A 13,501-nucleotide genomic window follows, 5' to 3' on the forward strand; every position below is an offset into this window, starting at 1 on the left:
TAGAAAATACTGGGAGGTGATTTGGGCCTGTGGCTCTAGCTTTGCATACATTTGTTTTATTTACCAGCACATTTTAAACATTTAAATTAAACACATACAATTTAAAACCAAAAACTGTTTGCCATTCAATGCCAAGACAACATTTCTTTAATCCATTCTTATTTTTACAATATAATTAATTCTACTTTCAGAAGTGGTACCCCAGCACATCAGGTGGCACCTGGGAGGGTGGGGGAAACCCATCACAGTAGTTAGGAAGTTTTTTCCTTGCTGCAGATTAAGCCCGTTACTACTTGTCCTATCTTGAGTAGACATTGACAGCAATCACTCTGTTCTCTTTATAAACATCCCTTAACATATGTGAAGACTTATCAGGCTCCCTTCACTCTTCTTTTCTCAAGACTAAACATGCCCAGTTTTTTTAACCTTTTCTCATTAGTCAGGTTTTCTAAATCTTTTATAATCTTTGTTGCTCTCCTCAAGGAGTCTCACAATTTGTCCACATCTTTCCTAAAATGTGATGCCCACAATTGGATACTGTGCTCCATCTGAGGCCTCACTCGGGCCAAGTAGAGTGGGACATTTACCTCCTGTGTCTGACATATGACACTCCTCTTAATATACCCCAGAATATTAGCCTTTTTCATAACTTCATCACATTGTTGACTCATATTTAATTTGTGATCCACTGTAAAACCCAGATCTTGTTCAGTAGTACTACCATCTGGTTCAGGGGTGAGCAAACTTTTTGGCCCAAGGGCCACATCTGGGAAAAGAAAATGTATGGCGAGCCATGAATACTCACAAAATTGGGGGTGGGAGAGGGAGAGGGCTCTGGGGTGGGGCCAGAAATGAGGAGTTCAGGGTGCAGGAGGGGACTCTGGGTTGGTGGGGGAATGCAGGGGGTTAGGGCTCTGGCTGGGGGTGTGGGTTCTGGGATAGGACTGGGAATGAGTAGTTTGGGATGTAGGAGGAAGTTCTGTGCTGGGACTGAGGGTTCAGAGGGCGGGAGGGGAATCAGGGCTGGGGCAGGAGTTGGGGTGCAGGTTCTGGCTGGGGGTGCAGGTTCCGGAGTGTGGCTGGGGATGAGAGGTTTGGGGTGCAGAAGGGTGATCTGGGCTGGGATTAAGTGTTTGGAGTGTGGGAGAGGGATCAGGGTTGGGGCTCGGGGAGAGGCTGGGGGGTGCATGCTCTGGGCAGCGCTTACCTCAAGCGGCTTCCAGATGCAATGGCATGTCCCATCTCTGGCTCCTACACGGGTACATGGCCAGGCAACTCTGCATGCCGCTCTGTTCACAGGCACCACCACCCCTACAGCTCCCATTTGCTGCGGTTCCCAGACCCACAACCTGACACTTGCTGGACCCCACTATATATGCTCTTTCTGTTTGACAGCAAACCAAAAATGGGTGTATAAAGTTAGAATCCTAAGTTCATAGCTATTTAAATATGTGGCCTGATTTTCAAGAGTTTCAAGTCCTTCTAGTCAGTGGTAGCTGCTGCAGGCTCAGGAATTTTGAAAATCAGGTTGTTACTAGGAAATGTTTTTTGAAAATGTTGGTGTGTCTCTTTTTTAGACAAGGTGCCATGTTTGACATCCTCCATAAAATATAGCAATTCCCTCATTGTTCCTGGGCTAGTGTTCAACATGGTTGTTTAACTAGTGTGGACAAAGTCAGTTGAATTCAGAATTCATTGTAGCAAATTGTGCTTTTTGCTTGATAGAAGCAAATCTGTAGAATTGTAGATTTTAAGGCTGGAAAGGACCATTATGATTTTCTGCTCTGACCTCTTGCGTAGCACCAGCTATATAATTTTACCCAGCAATTCCTGCCTCAAGCCCAGTAACCTGTGATGCATGACAGGCGTTACTGCAGTGAGTATTGGCCTTCATTGACCCTGCCTGCATTAGAGGGACATCTGTTTTCAACATCAGTTTGGGAGCGATAGAGGTGAGGAATATTGTGAGAACACACACATTGTGTTTCACACTGAGTGTCAAACATATTATTGTCTGTATTAGTGCTTGTTATTGTCTGTAACAAAGGTATAAGTGCTGCTGTAATTGTTTACCTGTTGAGAGACCTGTCCGGGACTGGGGCAACCCTGTGTCCTAGGGCACTCCCTCCCTCTAATGCAATTGCTGGAGAAATAATAAAGTATTTGATTTTGCTGCACCCAAACAAAAAGCGAGAACTGAGTTTTTCTCCGACAGAATAAAGAGCTTTTGCCTTTAGGGCTCTGAAGGTCATTCCTATATCAGCTGACTGGTCAGGAGCCTACATGAAATGTGCTGGGGCTCTCTGTCTATTTCCTAATAGACAGGCATATATGTCACATTTGCCATCCTGGTAACAGTCTCAGCAGAAATGTCTAGGAGGCATTGGGCAAAGACATTGAACTAACCTCTCTCCTCTTAGCAGGCAAGGGGTGGAAAGTTTTGCATAAGCAGCTGCCATGAGGCACTTGCTCTATAAGTAAGTAAAGATCTCAGTTTTCAGTGCTGCCAATCTTTCATGTGTGCCCAAGCTGAAGTGTGTGTTATAGGCCCTCTGCCATGCCCCTGGCTCAGAGGTGATGAGTCCATCACAGCTCTCACTTATGCTGTAGCACATTATGCTCTTAGTTCACGCTAATTTCTGAAGCCAATGTCTTGCAAGATATAAGTCTGTAGGTTCCTGGCATTACTGCTAAATCTAAAAAAGCCAAATATAATGCAAAGCAGTGAATAGAATAGAGGTAAGCTGGCCCACAAAGTGAGAGGAGGATAAAGGAAAATTTGTTTTGCTTTCATTTCATTTTGGTGGTGAGCCAGTCTCCCAGATATCCCAAAGGTAGGGCAACCTCTGTCAGGATTGGCCTGAATTCTGAGCTTGAGTCACTTCTTATTTATATCTGACTTCACTGTTTATTGTCCAAGTTTAGGATATTTAATAGAAGTGGGCAGAGACCACAACATTCAGATCTAGATTTGCCTTTGGGTGCTCTATCTGGGGTTTTGGTTAGAGCCCTTGTCTGATAGTCAGTCAGGGTTCAATCCTGATACCCTCATTCATGCTGGCAAGTATTTTTTTCCACCCAACAGGAATAAAGGTAACAGAATCTAGTCCTTAGTTCAGAGGTCTCAAACTTCATTGTACCATGACCCCCTTCTGACAACAAAAATTACTACACCATCCAAGGAGGGGAGACTGAAGCCTGAGCCTGCCCAATCTTCACTGCCCCAGGTCGGGGGGGGAGGGGGCAAAGCCGATGCCCAAGGGTTTGAACCCCAGGCAGGGGGCCTGTAACCTGAGCCCAACCACCCAGGGCTGAATCCCTGAGGCTTCAGCTTTGGTCCTCGACCCCAGCAAGTCTAAGCCAGTCCTGGCGACCCCTTTAAAATGGGGTCCTGACCCAAGTTTGAGAACCATTGCTAGTTAATTGCCTTGTTCATTGAGTGAGAAGTGTCACCTTACAAAAATCACATTTCCAAAAGGTGGTCTCAATTGAAGCCATCAAATGGGGCAGCTGGGTGTTCACTAGATATTTTTAGCAGCAGGTCCACATCTCTAAATAGCTCTGTCATAAACAGATAGCTAAGGGTTAATGTTTCTTTTACCTGTAAAGGGTTAACAAAGGGAACCAAACACCTGACCAGAGGACCAATCAGGAAACTGGATTTTTCAAAGTCAGGGAGGGAATTTTTGGACTCTGGGTCTTTTGTTTGTCTCTCAGCTATGAGAAGGTTCTTTCTATCGTCTTATCTTCCGTTTCCAACTTGTAAGTACAGGTTGAAAAACAATATAGGCTTTTATGTTGTTTTGGGTGTATTTACATGTGTGTAACTTGCTGGAATGTTTTAAATTGGATATCTTTTGAATCAGACTGTTTATTCATATTTTCTTATAAGCAATAGCCCTGTATTGTCATCTTGATACAGAGTTTATATTCTTATGTCTTTTTCTTTCTTTTTTTTATATATAGAGGTTTCTTTGTATGACTTGTTTGAGGTTTTCTCTTTAGTTAAGGGAACAAGGGAGGGAATTCTCTTTTTGTTTAGATCTACGGAGGATATAGCTTGCAGCACAGGAAATTTGTGGAGGGGGAAGAGACGAATAAATCATCTCTGTTTTCCTTGTGTTTTAGGTTTTCTGCTTTGTGGAAGAGAGGGGACAGGCTTCTCTTTGGTATTGTAATGTAAAGAGATTGCATCCTATGCTCTCAGGTTCGCCCAGAGGGAAAGTCGGGGGAGAGGGAGGGGGAAGGGGAGTGGATTTTTCCCTTGCGGTAAGACTCAGAGCTCTGAGGTCTTGGGGTCTCTCAAAGAAGGTTTGGGGAGACCAGAGGGGGCCAAAACCCTGGAAATTTTGGATGGTGGCAGCGAGATAAGATCCAAGCTGGTAAATAAGCTTGGAGGTTCATGCTAAGCACCCAGATTTTGGACGCTAAGGTCCAGATTTGGGACAGAGGCTTATTACAAGCTCCCTCAACAAAATGTCATTAGACACATACCCAGCCACTTCTAGATCATGGTGGTGTGAGACTTCACCTCTCTGCCCAAGCTTTCCCAAACAATAAAGACCCTGATTCAGCAAGGGACTTGAGCATGTGCCTAACTTTAAGCATGCAAATATTCCTATTGGCTTAAAGTTAGGCATATGCTTCCATACACCTGGATGATTTGGGATCTAAAACCTGATTTCCTTAGCTGAGGAATAAAGTTGCAGGCAGCAGGGCATTGGGGGCTCACTTGGTGAGATCTTGAATGTGTTGGAAGCCATTCAGATATGACAGGTTATGATAAAGGCTTGTAGTAATAATAAATAGTAATATTGATATCTGATTCATGCATGTGTAGCTGTATGCCCCAACACAGGATTTTGTGTGCACGAAAAACTGCAGTAACCAGTTTCCCCAACAATTTTGCAAGGTGGAAAATTCCACCCTGAATGCGACCTTAGCATTTACTACTGTATCCACAAAATGACTGAGACGGGAACCCATTGACTGTTCTGTGCTGGATATAGCATTGGAAGCAGGACATCACAGACAGGGTAACATTCTACCACCTTTATCCAGCTGTATCCACCAAGTCTCCAAGTGCACCTTTTAGAACTTTGCTGATCCTGTTGAATATTCTGGATAGCTGAGTTTTCAAAACATATTCATCACCAGTGGAGCTCTATGCTCTGTTGATTGGGCTGCCTACTTTTTCTGATCATGCTGTGAACTTTAGTGGATGAAATTTTATACATAATCATGCTGCATTCTTTGCTGATTGAGCTGCCTGTTATCACTGTTTATATAGCTATTACATTCTGTGCTTGCTAGTCCAGTTACTGGCTGGTTTCCCCCTCCCCTTACCCCAATATATTATGCAAAATAAACTGAACAGGAATTAGAGTATTTCCAACCTGCTGTGTCTTCAGAATCTCAGATAGCAAAATGCTTAGGTTTTCTTTCAAACAGAAGGATAAACGTTTCTCCAAAGATTGATGCCGCTGGTTATGGAAAGCTTGTGTCACTTACTATATGCAAAATAGAGAGATTTACAAAGCAACTGATTGCATCTTTATTTGCTTTATCAAAGAATCTAAAGCCATAGCTAAAACTACAGAAAATGCACTTTAATGGTCTTAAAACAAATAATATCCTCAACAGATTTGTTGACAGCTTAGCACATAAGCTCAGGCAGCTGAAGTAAAAGCATCTGGAATTTCCACTGCTAGTCTATGCACCTTAATAAGGAAAAGATTAAAAAGTTCAGTGCCTGAATTGCACAGCTTGGTCAGCGGAGTTTTGCAGCTGAACAAGTGTTGTCTACGCAGCTGGCTTTGCCAAAAATAAATAAATAAGGGGAATGAATAAGCTAGAGCTGCAAAATATGAATCTTCCCTAATAATAAAATATGCAAAAATGATAGTAAACTCACTCCATTTATTAAATTAAATTATGCATCTCAATCAGCAAAGTGTGCAACAACCGCACTCCAGAAAGGCGTCGCTAAATCAAGGGAAGACACAGCCCAATCAGGAAAATTTAACAACTTGATCATTAAATTAGGCAACGCTACCAGCACTGAGGTAAATAAAAAAGTAGCAGTTAAAATGTGGATACTGATCAGTGCAGCCCAAAATAAAAGGAGAAGAAAGCAGGAATCGCTAAACAGTTTTCCCACTCAGTCAGATCCTCAGCTGCTGTAAATTAGAGAAGCTCCCATATAGTCCATGAAGCAGTGTCTGTTTATATCAGATGAAGACCTGGGCAAGTGATTTTTGTTGTAACTGATTTTTCTTATTTATTATCATGATAGTGCATAGGGACCTCACTCAAGGATCAGATCCCATTGCACGAGGCGCTATACAGATAAGTAACAAAGAAATCAGTTCCTCCTCTAAGTTGCTCGCAATCTGTCTTTTGTCTTTCTACAAACTATGCTCTAACTCCATCAAAAGCTTGATTCAGGGATCCACTTGGTGAAATTCTATCACCTATGTAATGCAGGAAATCGGACTAGATGATTGTAATGGTCCTTTCTGGCCTTAAAACCTATCTATCTGTCCACATGACATAGGGTGTTAGGCTGGAATAGGAGGCTGAGGAAACATAATTTAGCAGAGAAACTTCTTTCCCCATTGTGTGGAGGGGTTATACAATTCCTGCCCCCCCAGTTAGTCAGGATGTGTTGCAGGGGGAGCTTAATAAATATAGGAACTTGCTGTCCAGGGAGTTCTCTAGTTGCTGCTTAAGGCATGTCTGGTTTTGTTTGCTCTCATACTGCTTCACTGCCTTCACCCCATTGCAGCTGTTGGCCCTCTCTTGCCTCATGCACACCTAATCCTGTGCCTGAGACGGTGGCAACGTTCCATAGTTACGCAGCACCCACACTAGATTTCCAGGGAGAGGCCGAATTTTCACAGAGTCCAAAGGAAGCAGGAGCAGGCGCTTTGTTATTGCAAGACCAATACTGCTCTGACCAAAGCCAATGGAAGGTTTTCCATTGACCTCAAGGGGAACAAGTTCAGGTCATACAAATCACTAGGGGCACAATCCTGCAATTTAAGAGGCTCCGTTTACTTCACTGGGACTGCCCACACGAGGAAGGACTGATTACATGAATAACAGCTTGTCAGGTGCTCAGATACTAGGGTGAGTGACGGAGTATCCCTATCAGTAGATTAGATAGCCCTCTTAGAGCATGCCAAGTTTACAAGGAGCAATACAAACACACGGCAAGCCATGATTACTGTTTTTCTGTTCGTAGTAGGTATAGGCCCCAGCTGAGATCACACATCAACATTCCCTACTCCAAATAGCTAACAGTCTAAACAGATAAGGGGTGGAGAAGAACACAGAGGCACAGAGAGATTAAATGACTTGCCAGAGGTGGCACAGCTGGTCAGTGGCAGAATCATTGGTGATGGCAGGCCCAGTGTCCTATCTGCTGGACCACGATCCCTCTCCACGCCATACCTGAACTCATTAGACCATGATGCCTCCTCAATTATCCTTGTCTAGCACTTAGCGGTTTCACCCAAGAGTGATCCTCTCTTACGGGGGGTCACTCATAAAAATAAATAATCTTTGCTCTTGACAGACACAAAGCACCAGCCAAGCTGAGCCGCACATAGTGCTCTTCCATGCCTGATTGGCACCGCACCTCCTCCTTGTGATTATTAACTTCATAGCATTCTAGAATACTCTCCTCATTATTTCGACAGTCGCTGAGCCACAGGCTGGAACTCCAGCCCTCTGGTCTTCCCTTGGTGACTGGATAGGTAACTCACTTCCTTCCCGCTGGCAACAGGCAGCTATTGTTTTTCCATCTCTCTCAACAGTGTCTTAACCGTTCATATCTATGCACTACTTAACTTGAGCTAATTAAAACAAAGAACTTTAGACTGAGCCACTCCTCGTGTGGAGCTGCAGCTTCTGGAAGAGAGACACAGGTGGGAGATGGCTCAGTGCTGGCTCATGAGCCTAATCAGCCCCCTGAGTATTTCTCAAAAAAGGTGGTATTTTTTTTTTTTGCCTTCTTACTAGGATTGCATGTAGCCTCTTTCAGTTCAAGCCCTGACCTTTGTCGGGAATTTCATGCCGCTGGGTTTTATTTTGACTTCAGTCCCTTGGCCTGACATGTCCTTTCCTGGACTGAACTGGTCTGCTTGGATCCTAACTCACCTGCCCGCCTCCATCTGTCTTCTTGTAGGTCCCTGAAAACTTCCACACAGCAACTCCTTTCCACCCAACACAATGCAATTTAAGTGTTTATAGTGCATTCATCAATACGGCATTTAGGTCCCGATTCCTCTCTCTTCAGAATGAAAACACTGCCTGATGCAGGACTTCGCCAGAATATACCCCTGTATCTATACCCTACACACTATTGTAATAATCTGTGTACAAATTATGCCTGCAAGTAATTATTTGAAAAAATATATAATTTGCTTGTCAGTATTGTCTTGGTAAAATATGTGTAATAACATTGTATGTAAAGTTATAAGATTCCCCTGTGTTGTGTTAACAACACAGTCCAAACCCCACAGCCCTGTCCAAACAGAAATTGGCAAACAAAGGAATGTGTGCTCTGCTTTATTTGCATTTAGCCAGTGTACAGAGTCATCAACCAGGTAGGGAAACTGTGGAGGCTCAAACAGGTGGGGAAAAGCCAGCGGGGAACATCCTTCCCTATAGACCTTTTGTCTCCTACCTCCCAGCTGGAAATGTTTTTTCAAGAGTGGGACTGAAACTATGAAAAGAAGGGACAAACATGCTACAGGACCCCTCTCTCTCTTCCTGCCCATCACAATCACTGTGGCTGAAGAAAAAATGGTGTTGGAGTCTGGGAAGGGGTCCTGACCTGAGAGTTTGGTCAATAATCTGCTGGAGAATGTGGTGAGAAATTTTGCTTGAATCATAGGGGACCATAAGGGTCATCTTCTAGTCTATCCCCCTGCCACGATGCAGGATTGTTGTGTCTAAACCATCCAAGACAGATTGCTATCCAGCCTCCTTTTCAAAACCATAAGTGAAGGAGATTCCACAGCCTCCATAGGTACTCTGTTCCATTGTCCTACAGTTCTTACAGTAGGGCAGTTTTTTTCCTGAGATTAAATCCAAATCGGTTATTCTGTAGTTTGAACCCATTGCCTCTTGTCCTGCCTTCTGTGGTAAGGGAGAATTTTTCACCATCCTTTTTATGGCAGCCTTTCAAGTATTTGAAGACCACTGTCATGTCCCCCCCTTAATCTCCTCTTTTCCAGACTAAACATACCCAGTGCTTTCAGCCTTTGCTCATATGGCTGCATTCCATCCCTTTGATCATCTTTGTTGCTCGCCTCTGTATTCTCTTCAGTTTCTCCACATCCTTTCTCTACATTAGTGACCAGAATTGGACACAGTACTCCATCTGGATTGGACACAGTACTCCAGCTGAGTCTAATATCGTTTGTTAAGTTAGGCATTAGTAAATGTCTTATCTTTATTTTCTTGTAATCATTTCTGACTTTTATGCCTTATTACTTGTACTCACTTAAAATCTCTCTCTTTGTAGTTAATAAACTTGTTTTACTGTTTTATCTAATCCAGTGTGTTTAAATTGAAGTGTCTGAATAACTATTTGAGATAAGAAACTGGCATATTATTCCCTAAAGGAATAACAGACTTAAAAGAGAGGGCTGGGCAGTACAGGATATACATTTCTAGGGGGAAATCTAGGACTGGGGTGTGTTGGGGTCACCCAGCAGTCTAAGCAAGGCTGACGAGAGCCAGAGTGTAACCCATGTGCGATTGGCAGGCTGCAGTTACATACAGACACTCAGGATGTGGCTTGCGTGCTGGAAGGCTGCTTGTGAATGGCACAGGTGTGAGCTACTTCAGCAAGGTATTATAAGGCACCCATGGCTGCAGGACAGGGTGACATATTTCCCCACTTGTCTGGTATGTCACAAGAGTTAAGCTGAGTCTTCCAAAGCAAGATTCCTTGAGCTCCTCTCTTATCATATGGGACAGAATATTACCTGATCCTCTCATTATATTACCTTCTTCTGCTGACAGACCATCCCCCTTTACGCTCCCAAAGCTTTCTGATTTGTTTGATCAGGAAAGGGCTGGGCTGCCTGTCCACTCTGATCCATCTTATCTCTGCCACTAGGTAAAGGGCAGTAACATGGGACAACATTTTTTTTTTTGCTAGTGTAAAGTAACACAGCTCCATTGAGTTCAGTGGACCTGGCCCAATGCACACCAGCAGATAATTTTGCCCATAATTTTCACATGTATTATCCTCTAACAATATCACTGGACGGTGCGAGAGAAATCTGGAATTACATCAGGAAAACCTGAGCGTTGAAATTCTCTCTCTCCCTTTGTGATTTTGGAAAACAGACCAATTTCCTGATGATTCTTTATCTGGTTAATAATGCAATGGTAGAAGCGTGGTCTTACCACTGGTGTGGGCCCTTATAGCAGAGCACTGAGTGTCAGGCTCTTCTCATCTAGTGACCCCTGCTGACAGATGCACCAGCCCTAGTGATCTGCCCCTTCTTGTGACCCAGCCCTCCAACAGGATCACTTTACAGGATCACTCTTTCTGGGATAATAAAATCCAATAAAATCCAACAAAACAAAGTCCAACAGTCTTGTGCCGAGTCTTTGATCTGAGTCCAGACTCACTAGTCCTTCCACCCCTGGCATCCAGGGTCTTCTCATTACCTTTTTCAGTGGGTTTGTAGGGGAATCCAGGCCACCCTCTCATGTGGGTTCCAGCCCAGGGACCCTATAGTAAGCAGGTCTGTCTATTCAGAGCATTGCACCTCACTTCCTCCTTGGCTTCTTCCTACCCAGCCTGTCAGTAGACCCTTCCCACGGGTCTTTCCTGGCCCACTACTACCTGTATCCTTCAGGCACTACAATCTCTCTAGGTTCACCCTTCTTTCAAGGCAGAGTCTCATAGACGGAATCCCAAATGAAAATATAAACTTAAACCACTTCTGCTCTCCTTGGGCTTGAACTTCCATCCCTCTTAAATTTTCCCAGTGAGCTTTTCCTCAGTTGAGCACCAACTTCCCAGGGCTGCTTAACAACACAATCCAAACCTCACAGCCCTGTTATCAAGGTTCTTTCTCCACTCTGAACTGTAGGGTACAGACATGGGGACCCACATGAAAGACCCCCTAAGCTTATTTCTACCAGCTTAGGTTAAAAACTCCTCAAGGCACAATTTCTCTCTTACACCTTGGATTAAGTAATGCTGCCACCATCAAGTGATTTAAACAAACATTTAGGAGGGCCACTTGGAGCCCTACCTTCCCCAGATATCCCCCCAAGCCCTACACCCCTTTCCTGGGCAGGCTTGAGAATAATCCCCCAGGTTCCTACACCCCATTTTCTGGGGAGATTTGAGAATAATATCCTCACCAATTGGTACAGGTGAACACAGACCCAAACCCTTGGATCTTAAAACAATGAAAAATCAATCAGGTTTTTAAAAGAAGAATTTTAATTAATGAAAAGGTAAAAGAATCCCCTCTGTAAAACTGGGATGGTAAGTAGTTTACAGAATAACAAAAGACTTAAGAACACAGAGGATCTCCCCTCTAGGCAAAACCTTAAAGTTACAAAACCAGGCACAAACCTCCCTCTTATGCAAAGGAAAACACAAGCCAAAATAAAAGTAAACTAACACATTTCCTTGCTAAATACTTACTTACTAACTTTATAGAAGCTGGACTGCTTGCTTCCTTGATCTGTGTCTGGCAAAAGCCCCCACACAGCCAGACAAAGCCTGCCCCCAAATTTGAAAGTATCTTGTTCCCTTATTGGTCCTTGTGGTCAGGTGTCAGCTAGGTCACCTGAGCTTCTTAACCCTTTACAGGTAAAAGAGGGATTAACCCCTTACAGGGTAAAGAGAGATTTTATGTTACCCTTAGCTGTATGTTTATGACACCTATCCAAACAGAAATTGGCAAACAAAGGAATGTGTGCTCTGCTTAATTTGCATTTAGTCAGTGAACAGAGTCATCAACCAAGCAGGGAAACTGGAGGTTCAAACAGGTGGGAAAAAGCCGGTAGGGAACATCCTTGTCCATGGGCTCTCCCCAGTTCTCCTTCTGCCTGACTCCTATCATGTCCTTCCCCAAGAGAGGGAACACCCAGGCTTGTCTCTCCTGGATCTTTCTCTTCTGAACTCAGCAGGCCTTCCTGCCCCTTTCCCAGCTGTGTCCAATGATTTCAATGAAACCATCTGATCAGGGTCAGCTGGGAGATACTTGCTGTGTTACAGGAAAAGCCGAGACCAATTCCCCATAAAGAGCCAGCCAGCCTGCCTGCAATGAGGTTCATTTATGAATGAAAAGACGCTGTCTCCTGCTCTATGTTTGCAAGTTCCTAGTGGCATGGGTGGCAAGTTTCTAGAAATTTTGGTGGTGCCCAGAACCCATCCCCCTAACTCCATCCCCGCATGCCTAAGGATCTGGGAGGGGTTTGTGGGGGAGGTCTGGGGTGCACGTCCTGGACTGGGGATTAGGGTGCAGGAGGGGTGCAGGGTGCAGAGCGCAGGATTTGGGATGGAGTTTGGGTGTTGGGTGCATGCTCCAGGCTGGGGCAGGGGGTGGGTGTGCAGGAGGGGGTGAGGGGTTCAGGCTTTGGGATGGAGTTTAGGTGCAGGCTCTGGGCTGGGGGTGGAGGTGGAGGAAGGGGTGGGGGTGCAGGCTCTGGGAGGGAGTTTGGGGGTGGGAAGGGGTGTGTGGGAAGGGGGAGGTAATACATGCTCTGGAGGGGGTGCATGCTCTGGGAGGGAGTTTGGGGATAGGTGGGAGTGTAGGGATGAGGGCGGTGGTATTGAGGATGAGGGATCCAGGACTGGGCTCAGGGCTAGGGCAGAGGGTTGGGGTGTGGGGTGAGGGCTTTGGGGCTGAGGATGAGGGGTTCATGATGGAGGGCTCAGGGCTGGGGCAGAGGATTAGGGTGCAGAGGGATGAGGGTTGGAGCTGAAGATGAGGGGTTCATGCTGTGGGGGGGCTCAGGGCTGGGGCAGAGGATCAGGTTGCGTAGGGATGAGGGCTCTGGCTGGGGATGAGGGGTTTGGGGTGTTGGAAGGGCTCAGGGCTAGGGTGGAAGGGCAGGGTAAGGGCAGCCTGCCCTGCCAGTAGGGGATGGCAACCACTAGGACCTTGGGGCAGCAGACAGCAATTCTGCCGGGAGCCGCTCTACTCCGGCAGCAGAAGCAGGTAGGGACGCAGCGGGGTGGGGCCTGATCCAGGCGAGGCCGGGGGAGAGACCCAGCTCCAAATATTGCTGGAGCAGGGCCCCCAGCCCTGAATATTCCTGGTGCTCTAGCATCGTAAACATATATAACCTACCGCCTATGCCTAGTGCAAAATAGGCCTCCTATCTAAGTAGAGGCCTCTGTTGTAAAGTAACATAAATAATCAGAATTGGAGCTGGTAATAAATAACAATTGTTTTACACGGGAAATCTTAGGGATTTTTGTAATGTTTTTTTCATGGTGTTTGGAGAT

Source organism: Chelonoidis abingdonii, chromosome 6 (genome assembly GCF_003597395.2).
Source record: "Chelonoidis abingdonii isolate Lonesome George chromosome 6, CheloAbing_2.0, whole genome shotgun sequence".
Lineage (NCBI taxonomy): Eukaryota > Metazoa > Chordata > Testudines > Testudinidae > Chelonoidis > Chelonoidis abingdonii.